The sequence below is a fragment of the Aethalodelphis obliquidens genome, unplaced genomic scaffold (genome assembly GCF_003676395.1).
Source record: "Aethalodelphis obliquidens isolate GAN/ISIS:26980383/991018 unplaced genomic scaffold, ASM367639v1 scaffold4, whole genome shotgun sequence".
NCBI classification, from domain to species: Eukaryota; Metazoa; Chordata; class Mammalia; order Artiodactyla; family Delphinidae; genus Aethalodelphis; species Aethalodelphis obliquidens.
In genome coordinates, this window is record NW_020837948.1 from 78,816,946 (window position 1) to 78,829,665 (window position 12,720).

The following is a 12,720-nucleotide window of genomic DNA, read 5'->3' on the forward strand; positions in this document are numbered from 1 at the left end:
CTCTGTAACATATGATAACTTTAGTCTTCTATTAAGATAAATAAATAGGTAATTTCATTAAACACCTAATAATTGGCTTATTTTTATCAGAGGCAAAGTTATTGGCTGGATTTCTAAACACTGTCACTATCGAGAGTGTTCCCTAAAAATTTAAGGATGATTTTGAAGCTAATTGCCATATTAGTATGAATATTTTCTATTTGAATTTTATTCAAAATAACTTAGAAGCATAGATTAAAATATAGCCCTTGAAAACACCTATTCAATTGACCATGTCAACATTTATTTAAATTAAAAATATTCCACTTTTTATGCTCTGGCAATGAAATGAGAGCATTACTGAAAGGCCAAGTGTCCTGGCAAAATTCAGTGCACATATTTTGGTTTATTTGTATTTTATATTATGAAAATGGAGGATTTTGGTTCATTGCCATAAAGACTGATTTTGGTGCTTAGTATGAGATCAGCATATCAATCCTCAGTGAATGCTTTTTGGAGGGAGGAATGCACAATACAAAGATAGGATGGCTTTTTACTGTTGGAAGAGTTGGTGTATCTGAGGAGTTGCTCTGAGAAGCTAAGGACCATCTTCTTACTTGTGAGTTTCATTTGTAAATAATATTTAGAAAATTGTTGTGAAATAGTCATGACTTAATTCATATGCAAACTGATCCTCTGTTATCAATTCCAGAGAATTTCATTTCTCAAGTTTTAAAAAAAATGGCATTGAAGACATATTCAAATTCTGCCTTTAATTCTCCTTTGCACCAAAAATTATCCTAACCTCTATGGGTTTACTCCCTTACATTATGAATTTATGCTCAACATAGATTAGAATTTGGCCAGATCCAGAAATTAGATATTTAGGATTAAAATGTTCAAATGGACTTTTATGGGATCAATACTTTTCAGTTCTAAAACAACACAAAAAAATCATATACTTAGAAAAAAATTAAAGACCCCAAAATTTAGTTTTGCTGACTCCACTTCCTTCCTCAACTGACTCTCAAATCTAAGCTCCTTCCTTATCCCTACTTTCCACATATAAAAGTTCATGCTAGAAAAGAATTATTAGAAAGAAATATTAGTAAAGAAAGAAATACTGTTTTTGTGTGTTTACCGGTTTGATTTAAATTGGAGTAAGAGTGTTTGCCATTTGTGAAATGTGTGGTATTCATGAACAGAGAAGGTTGTGTGTTTGACGGTGGGTCTGCAAGAAAGATTTCCAAGGAGGTGCTGACTTGAAATAATACAACATATCCTGATTATGTGCTGAACATTGACTTCTTAACAACAACAAAAAACACTTTATTTATCTTAACTTTAAATTTATACTATTTTTGAAAATATAATTGCCATATTATCTTTTATTTTTTCCATAAACTTTAGAAAACACAACCATTAATATTCTCATGTATCTTTTTTTTCTTAAATCTTATTTAACACACTTAAATTGCTAAGAACATAAGGAGACTAGATTTAGAATGAAAAAGGATTACTGCTGAGGACAGTCAAAGCTACATCTGCCATGTTCACTGATGTCTGTTTTTAAAAAAAACCCCAAACCCTTTTATACTTCAGCTTGAACTGTGGTTATCATGGTCCTAATCATAGTGCTTATAATCAAGGCTTTTTTTCTCTAATTTTCTCTTTCCTTCAGGAAAGCACCCTCACTTCAAGTCGAGTTCATTCCACAATCTCAGATTTCAGATGCCTTGGCTGGAGGACGTGTCATGTTGTGTTGGAGCTGAGAAGAGGCGGTGCTCGCCAATCAGCACTTTCTGTGAGCTAATCCTCACCCCAGTTAGCTGATTTGGTCCTCTGGATTGTGACCACTGCAATGGTCAATCACACAGCTGCTCTATTCAGCCTCATCATCTCCTTATTCTTATAGATTATTCCATCATGGCCACCAAGACAAAAAGAGAGAAAGGGCATCGAAAATCATCAAAATCATGTGTCCTGAAAGAAATACTCAACGTGACCGGAATTTTTTATCTAATTGACAGGACGTAGAAGATGCTTTCTACCAAATACTTGGCAGTCAAATGCATATGATTATAAGAAATCAGAAGTTGACTGTTGCTGTTGTGGTGGTGGTGATTTGCTGTTTGCTTTGGTTTTCATTCATAATAACTCCCAACCTTGTCTTTTTATTGTGAGGCCATTTCTCTAGCCCTCAATAAATCCAGTATTTATTTAAACCTCATGCTAAGAAAGCAATGACTTCAGGAACAATCAGTGTTGCCCTACTTATAATGTGCCCAACACATTTTTTCACTCTGAGGCTGATATTGATTTAATCATTCTGTGAAAAATTATTTATCACCTGCCAATTGATTTATGCAGTAATAGGAATCATCTGGCATTTTGCTGTCTTATCAAATTGCAAAGAAATATAATGAGGAATCGCCTATTATAAATATCTTCATTATATTTATGAAATATTTGTTAAACACTTTAATGTTTGTGACAATGTCAGGAGTAATTACTGCAAACATCTTACTGAACTGAGCTCATGACGATCAATTTTTATTACATAATATGTGAAACAGTATTTTCTGTGAAAGAATGGCAAAGTCTTTTGAAATAAGTTTCTATAAAGAGTTTACTTTTTATCTCCTTAGCTTGATGAAAAGAAATTTCAGTGCTAGGTAGAAGTATTTGCTAAATCTTTCTCCTTAGTGATAAAATGATTCCTACAAAGATGGTTTTCAAACAAAAACAAAATTTCATTTTCTACCTCTTAACTTCTCAGCAGTGCATTTCATCATAAATGCAAATGATGATAAGATGTGGAAATCCCTCTCCTATAAAGAATATTTAAATAAAATGAGTGTCAATTAAGATTGTAATTTATTCACAACGAGTCTTATTTGGTCTTTTCTTTACATCACTTTCTCCTGGAAGTCCAACTCCATATTCCAAAGGATTCGCTATGAGCACGAGATTTATAGACATACTGAATCTGCAAATCGAATGTTTCTTTTCTTTTCTTTCTTTTCTTTCAACAGATTTAAAAGTGACATTCTCTTAAGTGCATGTTACTTGAGGGGGTGAATGGCACATAATTCCGGCTATGAAATTCTTAGGGATGTAAAGAAGGTAGAAAACTACATTTGATCACATTTCCAATGACAACCCTCTGCCTTAGTAGAAAAGAACACATCAGATCTTCCTTGAGGATAAGTTTCCAAAGTTAATAAAATGGAGCAATCCAAAGGTCAGTGAGTCCCTGTGGGGATGACATAGTTCACACTGGGAGAATATGTCTGTGGAATGAGTTAACTGTCGTTTCTAATTGTTACGTTTTTATACAAGGTGGACCATCCTGGGTGTTTCCTAAAATGGTGAAATTTGCTGACTTCTCTTTCAGTGTTTTCTCACTACGAATGATAACTCTGCTGTGGAATAGGCAGTGCTGTGTTCATTTACATCATTTCCTATGCCTGGGAGATACTTCCTCCTCCTCTTTGTAGTAAGGTAGACAGCGAGACTGAGTTCTGACCAACGGGATGTGCATAGTGGTGGCGCACGCCGTGTCCTTTGGCACAGATCACGGATGCCGCTTCTGAGAAAGCAAAACAATGTGGAAGCAACCTGGATCCTTCTGTTACCACATAGACAAAAGGTGTCTCGAGAGTCACCTGATCTACATGGGCAATCTTGTGAGTGAGAAATAAACCCTGTTGTGTAAAACCATTGAGTTTTCCAGCTATATCATTTACTCCAGTAAATGGAGTAATGGACAGTATTATTTAGACTGCCCTTTTAAAAGTCATATTTGGTTTCCATGTTTCTATAGTTGCTTTCTCCTAGTCAGTAAAGTGCTATTTTAGCAGGGAAAAATAGAAGAAGAAAGAATATCTTTTTGTCCAAACATTTTGAACAGTTATAATTCTATCAAAAGAAAAGATTATAAAGTGATTTATTCTAACAGGTACATGCACCAAATAACTTAGCTTCTTAAAATAGTTCACAATGAAATCATTTAGCTAATAGGCATTGTGTGAGTTCACTATTGTACTGAGAATCCTTTTGTGCTTCTCTCTATGACACTTAGGTTCTTACAAACAAATTTCAGGCAGCAGGTTACAGTTTTTGAGTTGTTTTCTCCATAGCTCCATCCATTTCAACTGCATCCACAAATTCCCAAGTCTGTTTATTTTGTCATTAGGGACTGTAAGAAATATAGACTCTGAAAGTGTGGCAGTTTGGAAAGAGCATGGCTTTTGGCATCAAACCTTGGCTTAAATATCATTCTGTCATTTACTAGCCGTATAAGTTTCATGGAGTAAACTTAGAGTTTCAATTTCTTTGTATGTTAAAATAAGGGGGAAAAATACTATCCCATAAGGATTGTTAGATTTGTTTATAGATACTACTTATAAAGCCACTAGTACACTGCCTGGTAGATAATAGAAATTCAACATACAAGAATCCATTTGAGAATTATTCTCTAAAATACATAATTAATGTCAAAAATGCACAGATTTGGGCTTCCCTGGTGGCGCAGTGGTTGAGAGTCCGCCTGCCGATGCAGGGGACACGGGTTCGTGCCCCGGTCTGCAAAGATCCCACATGCCGCGGAGGGGCTGGGCCCGTGAGCCATGGCCGCTGAGCCTGCGCGTCCGAAGCCTGTGCTCCGCAACGGCAGAGGCCACAACAGTGAGAGGCCCGCGTACCGCAAAAAAAAAAAAAAAAAAAAAAGCACAAATTTTAAGATTGTGATAATCTATACATCCATGAAACCATCACCCAAAACAAGATTTAGAGCATTTCTATCACACCAGGATGTTCCTTCAAGCCCCTTTCCAGTCATTCACATCCTCCCCCCTCCCCCACACCCCCATTTAGGCAACAACTTTCTGACTTCTGTCATCATACACTTGCCTGATTTTGGACTTCATATAAGTTGAATCACGGAGTATATACTCTTCTGTGCCTGGAATCCTTTGCTTAATTTAATGCTTTTTGAGATTTAGTCATGCCATTTCATGTAGTAGTTAGTGTTTTTCATTGCTGTATAGTGTTCCATTGCACAACTATACCACAATTTTTTTTATCCCCTCATGTGTAATGGACATTTGAGTTTTCATGGACTTACGTTTTCATTTCTCTTTAGTGAATACCTAGAAGTAAAACTGCTGGGTCATAGGGTAGACGTATATTTAACTTTAAAATAAATTACCAAACAGCTCTCTAAAATGGTTGGACCATTTTATACTCCTACTCGCAATGTAGAGAGTTTCAGATACCCTACAGCTTTGCCAATATTTAGTGTTATCAATCTTTTTGATTGTATCCATTCCAATGTGTATGAAATGGTATCTCATTGTAGTTTTACTTTGAATTTCCTTGATAACTGATAATAGTAAACACCTTCTTGTATGTTTATTGGCCTTTTGTATATTTTACTTTATGAAGTATTTATATTGCTTTCTTTTTCCTGGGTTGTTCATACTTTTGTTGTTGACTTTATATATTCCAGATGCAAGTCCTTTGTCATATATATACTTCAAATATTTCCCCCAATCTGTGGTTTGTATGTTTTCTTCATAAGATTTTTTTTTTTTTTTTTTTTTTTTTGCTGTACGCGGGCCTCTCACTATTGTGGCCTCTCCCGCTGCGGAGCACAGGCTCCAGACGCGCAGGCTCAGCGGCCATGGCTCACGGGCCCAGCCGCTCCGCGGCATGTGGGATCTTCCCGGACCGGGGCACGAACCCGCGTCCCCTGCATCGGCAGGTGGACTCCCAACCACCACGCCACCAGGGAAGCCCCCATAAGATTTTTGATGAGAGCATTTAGGTTCGATGAAATCAAACTTATCTTTTTTTTCTTCTATAGTTATTGATTTTAGTGTTCTGTTCAAGAAATCCCTATTTACCCAAATTTTTCCTCTACGTGTTATGCATTATGGTGCTGGGATTTACATTTATGTCTGTGATCCACCTTCACTTAACTTTTGGGTATGGATTAAGAGATCAAGTTTTATTTTTTTCCCACACAAATAAGGCTGATAATGATTTAATGCTGGGTTTACAAGCTTAGGTCTCTTTTTTGTGTGTTTTGACCCTAGATACAGCAAGGAACATAACACTGTCTTCAGAGTCCCTAAGGTAATGTTAAAAAATTTCAATAGTTTTTTTTTTTTTTTTTAACATCTTTATTGGGGTACAATTGCTTTACAATGGTGTGTTAGTTTCTGCTTTATAACAAAGTGAATCAGTTATACATATACATATGTTCCCATATCTCTTCCCTCTTGCGTCTCCCTCCCTCCCACCCTCCCTATCCCACCCCTCCAGGCTGTCACAAAGCACCGAGCCAATATCCCTGTGCCATGCGGCTGCTTCCCACTAGCTATCTACTTTACTACGTTTGTTAGTGTGTATATGTCCATGACTCTCTCTCGCCCTGTCACAGCTCACCCTTCCCCCTCCCCATAACCTCAAGTCCGTTCTCTAGGAGGTCTGCATCTTTATTCCTGCCTTACCCCTAGGTTCTTCATGACATTATTTTTTTCTTAAATTCCATATATATGTGTTAGCATACAGTATTTGTCTTTTTCTTTCTGACTTACTTCACTCTGTATGACAGACTCTAGGTCTATCCACCTCATTACAAATAGCTCAATTTCGTTTCTTTTTATGGCTGAGTAATATTCCATTCAATAGTTTTTTGAACAAAGTTTAATTGTATTAGTAAAATCTCTTCTCAGAAATGTTATAAAATAACCATATTTAAGAAAAATTGTCAAGTTAGTGATGATTTCCATGGACTTTGCATTAACTCCCTCTTCATCCCCCAATTTGGTTTTCTATCCCCAACCTTTAAAGTCTTCCTCTCAAACTCTTGCCCTGTGTGGTCATCTATGTGGATTAGGTCTCCACAGGAAGGTCCTTATTCCAGACATTTCACACAGTGTATCCACTTCTCTCCTGGCTCTTCTCTGTCATAGATGAAAGCAAACTGATCTGATAACTAATAGAAACAGATGTTTATTACCCCATTTAGCTAACTTATCTCTAGCTAAACAAACCCTATCTTCTGGACATGATGTCAACTCAAAATGGGAATTTAATGGTAGAAATTTCAGACGCTGTGTAAGTTGATGGGAAGATAAGTTTGGGGTCAGTCAGCTCTGTGATAGTTCTGAAACCCCTCTTTTTGGGGGGTACCCATTGTTTGACTTTGCTTCAGCCTGGTCCTGGTGTTCTAATATAGAATGAACTTTACTTTCATCTGTACATTCACCACGAAAGGCACTTATTCTTGATTTGATCAGAATGATACTAGTTTGATTACATATTACATTATTTACAGTCATTTTCTGAAAGGCCACAGTCTTACAAAATGAAATTGCTGTTACTTTGGCTCAGTCTTTAAAGTTAAAAGTGAATTCAAGGACTGTTAATTATCTCCTGATTGCTTCTAATGTGGTGAATGTGAATACATAAAAAGTCAATCTGGATAATTTTGTACCTGTGCCAGAAAAGAAATTTCCAAGGTTAGTGAACTTCAGAAAGTCAGTGTGATGGGAGTACTTTCTCTAAAATGTTCACATTTATTGTCTATACAATATTGACTCACCTCGTTATTCATGACCCTACATAAATTTGGTGCTGCTAAAAGTCACTAAAATCAGCAATTCAATCCAAATGTTAATACTTTAATACTCAATACACCCCTTGTTAAATTTCTAATTTATCTTTCATTTTAGTTCACAAGCAATTTTATAATTTGGTGACATTTTTGCAGAGAACATTTTCTTCATAAGCCTAAAGTTCTCAAATTCTTTCTTTTCATGCACATTTTCTATTGCATTTTTATTGCCCAAAAGACTAATCAGGCAGCCATTTCTTATCAACAGCTTCTTTTCCTGTTATGGAAGAGTTGAATGACTACATCCATTTGTTTCACTGTTTCTGAGGGAAGACACTCTCCCTTGAGCATTGCCCCCTGTGGCATTCTGAGGACACTTTTTATCAATCAAAAGCTGCCACTAATTCCCTGTCCAAACCTTCCTGGAGCTGTGTTTGCACCCAGGGAAAAACAGGGACAAGAACAGCAGCTTCAATATCTTCAGTAATTTGGATAAAACCCAGTCTAACTTTAAAGTAGCCACGTTCTTCTTTGACGATTCTCACATGTTTGCTTTGCCTCATATTCTGATTTTATTCTGCCTATAGATCTCCTCTACCACTTTGGGAATCCAACTGCTCTTGAATATTACCACGTTCTTGCTACCAAGAAGGAAAATGACACGATAAATTGTTCCATATTATAATTAGCTTTGGGTATTATTATTCTTCAAATAAAGATGTTTACATATTTTAAACTCCCTTCCAATTTAAAGGTGATCCATTGGAGAGGAGATTTCTAAACTCAGAGTCTCATGGCAAGCTTTTAGTCACGGGGAACTCTATGGGAAATGTATGTATCGATGAGGTGGAGTGGGATGGAGATTTTTTTTCAAGCAAGCCTAAAATCACACTCCATCTATACAAAGCTAGCCACACTTAATGTAAACCAATTGTACATGAACCTAACTAGAATCTCACTTTACTACTATCACATTAATAAATAATGCTGCTGATCATGTTAATACTACTGATGATAATGATGATGATGATGACGATGATAGAAGCTTATATATATTAATCACTTACTTTGTGTCAAGCACTGTTCTGAGTGCTTTCGAAATATTCTTTTGTTTTTAATCTTCACAACAGCTCTCTGAATCAGATAATATAACTATCCCCTTTTTTACAAATAAAGAAATTGAGGCACAGGGTAGTTAAGTAAGTTGTCTAAGGTCACACAGTTAATGATGAAAATATTTTGCTCTTCTTGTCCACCTTCTACAGGCACTAATGTTAGTGCTTTCCATGTCTTTTGCATCATGCCTTTTGTTCTCACAAACCTGATCAGAAAGCACTGGAGACTTAGGGAGATTAAATCGTTTGTCCAACATCACCTTGTAAGTAGAAAAGACTGAAAGCAGACACCAGCTCTGTTTGGTACCTATATTTATCCTACTAAGTACTATGCTGTTTCACAATAATGTACAAAATTATTGCAGATGATTTTGCTGATATAAGAACAGGAAATGGCAGTTTCATCTTGAGCTCACAGAGGAATATGTTATGGGGTTGGTGTATGAATCACAGTCTTTCCATTTCTCAACACAAATAAGCTTTGTGGATCCCACTGCAATATGTTCCTGAAAATGTCAGTTGCCCCACTGAGCAGTTTGCTTTGGGATAAGATAGCAGTAGTACAACAAAGGAAGAGCCAGAGAGGAGGACTGGAGTCCAGGAAAATGGCGCCTCCATGGCCACAGCTCTCTCCAGCTGCCTGACCTTTGAACTTTCCCCAGCCTAACAAAAAGACAAAGATACTTTCTGACAAGACAGAATGAAATTCAGCTAAGGTTATGGTCAAGAACTTAGCCATGTGAGGCCAATATAAACAGGCTCTCTTGAAGAATTGGACAGTAGGGAAATTTATCCATCAAAGCTGGAGCCTGTTATCTGATCCAGTGTGTTATTTTTCAAAAATACTTTTCTTTCACTAAGCATTGATCCATGTAAGATGCAGAAGATAAGGCAAAACGTCAATAAGCTAAACACTAAATCATATATACAGGTATATAGGACTGGTAGATAGCCACAAATACTTTCTCTGGTTTTTCCATTTATCATTTAACAAAACATTTTCTCTTATATCTATTTTTTTCTATTTTCTTCAAATCACAAGCCTCTGACTTTGTAACAAAAGTCACAATATATATTATCTTTCCTCCATGTTTTAGGGTATAATTATTCCCAGATATTCTACTTAAGCCTGTTAAAAATCATGCTTAGCTTACTCATTTTTCATTGTTCATGTATTCTAATTTTGACACATTTTGCATTTTCTTACTTGAGATGATCATTATAGCAAAGAACTCTGTCAGGTTTTTGTTTCCTTTGCTTGTTTGAGGTAGGGGCAAATTACTTTTATTCCTTTGAGCAATCTTACCAGAAATTATGGCATCTTTTTAAAAAATTCTTATTTTGAGAGTCACATAGTTACTTTTTATGTTAGCATCTGTTCATACAAGCCATGCACCATGGAGCACTTATTTGATGGTTCTATTGGTTGAAACTCTTTATCTTGAAATATATAAACCATGCAGCAAAAGTTCTTATGTGTGAAAAACTGAAGTGTTAGGAAATTACAAACACAGAAGCTACATATTTTTTTTCATCTTCATAATTTTCCCATGTGTTATTTTCTTTGTAGCTTAATGGAAGGAGGGCATATAACAGTGAGGAAGGGCTCAGATCTGACAGAATCATTATTCTAACACCTTTAAGCTGCTGACTCCCCATCTGTAGAATTCTGGCTATGATACCTATGTTGCAGAAAGGCTACTTTAGAGATTTGGGATAATGTAGGTAAAGTGTCACATAGTCAATGCTTAATAGTAGTAATACTACGGATACTTCGTTTTGCATACTCATCCATAGCTGCCCCATTGCTACATTAAAAAAAAATTTTTTTCAGAATGGAACCCAAACTCTAGGCAAGACTTTTAAAGTTATATTTTCTTACAGGTGTCCCCCACTTGTCCACAGAAGATATGCTCCAGGACCCCAAGGGGATGACTGAAACCACAGATGGTATGGAATCCTATATACACTATGAATTTTCCTTTGTATACATACCTATGATAAAGTTTAATTTATAAATTAGGCACAGTAAGAGAATATCCAAATTGCCAGTATCGCTACTCTTGCTTTTTGGGATCCTCAGTCTGATAACTAAGATGGCTGCTAAGTGACTAACATGACTAACAGGGGAATATGCTGGGCAAAGAGGTGGTTCTCACATCCTGGGCAGGACAGAGCAGGATGGCCCGAGATATCATCACCCTACTCAGAACAGCATGCAATTTAAAAATTATGAATTTTTTATTTCTAGAATTTTCCATTTAATATTTTTGGACCATGGTTGACCATGGGCAACTGAACCCACAGAAAGCAAAACCATGGAGAAAGGGGCAAGTACTGTTTTGGGGAATAGACAGTGTATTCATTTCCTAAGGCTACCGTAACAAAACACCACAAACTGGGTGGCTTAAAACAACAGAAACTTACTGTCTCACAGTTCTAGAGGCCGGAAGTCTGAAATCAAGGTGTCAGCAGAGCCATGATTCCTCTGGAACCTGGTGGGTGCCTGTAACCCTTGGTGCCCTTGGCCTGTAACTGCAACACTTCAGTCTCCGCCTGTGTTGTCAAATGGCTTTCTCCCCTTCGGTGTCTATGTTTCTGAGTCTCTTCTCCTCCTCTTAGGACACCATTTATAGAGGGTTAAGGGCCCAATCTACTCCGTTAAGACTTCATCTTAAATAATTACCTCTGCAACAGCCTTATTTCCAAATAAGGTCACATTTTGAGATACTGGGAGTTATGATTTCACCGTATTTTGGGGGGAAATACAGTTCAACCCATAATAGATAATAATAAACCTATTATATAAAATATTTAAGTTTTATGATACCTATCTCTTACTTTAAGAATAATATACATATCCCTTTGTCCAATTCCTTCTGGAAAAACTTTCCTCCCATAAAGGGCATTTTTTCCCTAAAGTTTTAATTCCAATTTAAAGCAAAATCACATTATGACTTTGCAGTCTGTTGCCACTTCTCTTCTAATACAAAAGCCTCTTGCTAGTTGATTTTCTTATAAGCTGTGTAGAATCACTTGACCCTTTCTGAGCACTATCAATTCATTATTACAATCAGTGCTTTTTCTTTTTTTTTTTTTTTTTGCTGTACGCGGGCCTCTCACTGTCGTGGCCTCTCCCGTTGCGGAGCACAGGCTCCGGCCTCGCAGGCTCAGCGGCCATGGCTCACGGACCCAGCCGCTCCGCGACATGTGGGATCCTCCCGGACCGGGGCACGAACCCGTGTCCCCTGCAACGGCAAGCGGATTCTCAACCACTGCGCCACCAGGGAAGCCCCAGTGCTTTTTCTTTCCGCTCATAACACACCTGGAGAAATCATGCTCACTGGCCAGGGGAGCCTCTTAGGTATGAAGTCTCTTCAGTAATTGTCTTCCCTTTTCTACAGCCCACTCAAACTGTGACCTCTTTGAGGTGCTAGTTTCTTTAAGTAACAGTTATAATATGAATTATATGAGATGCTGTAATCAAAATGAGGTAATAAGAAGTTCAAAAACATACTTTTCAAATATTATTTATAGTCATTTTTATAGTTATATTTTATATCTTTATTTCCATCTCCAGCTACCATCTTATTTCTCCTTCCCTTTACAACAAAACTCCTTGGGGAGTTGTCTATACTCAGTGTCTGCAACTTCTCATGCCCTCCACTCTTTTGAGCCCACTCTAGGTTTATCCCCATCAAATGACCTTATCCCACCTCATGGCATTAAATATCATCTATATGCTAATGATGCTCAACTACTTCATGAGCCTGACTCTTTCACTACATAGTCTAACATCTTCACTCAAATGTCCAAAGACATCTCAAATTTAACACATATGAAACTGAATTACTAAACTCACCACCACTCCTTGGCGTGGGACTGGGGAGGGGAATCTTTCCCTGCTTTGGTTAAATTTCCCCTACTTTAGTTCAATGAAAACTGTTACTCCAACACAATTAACCCAAAACCCTGGGGTCATTCTTGACGCCTATATTT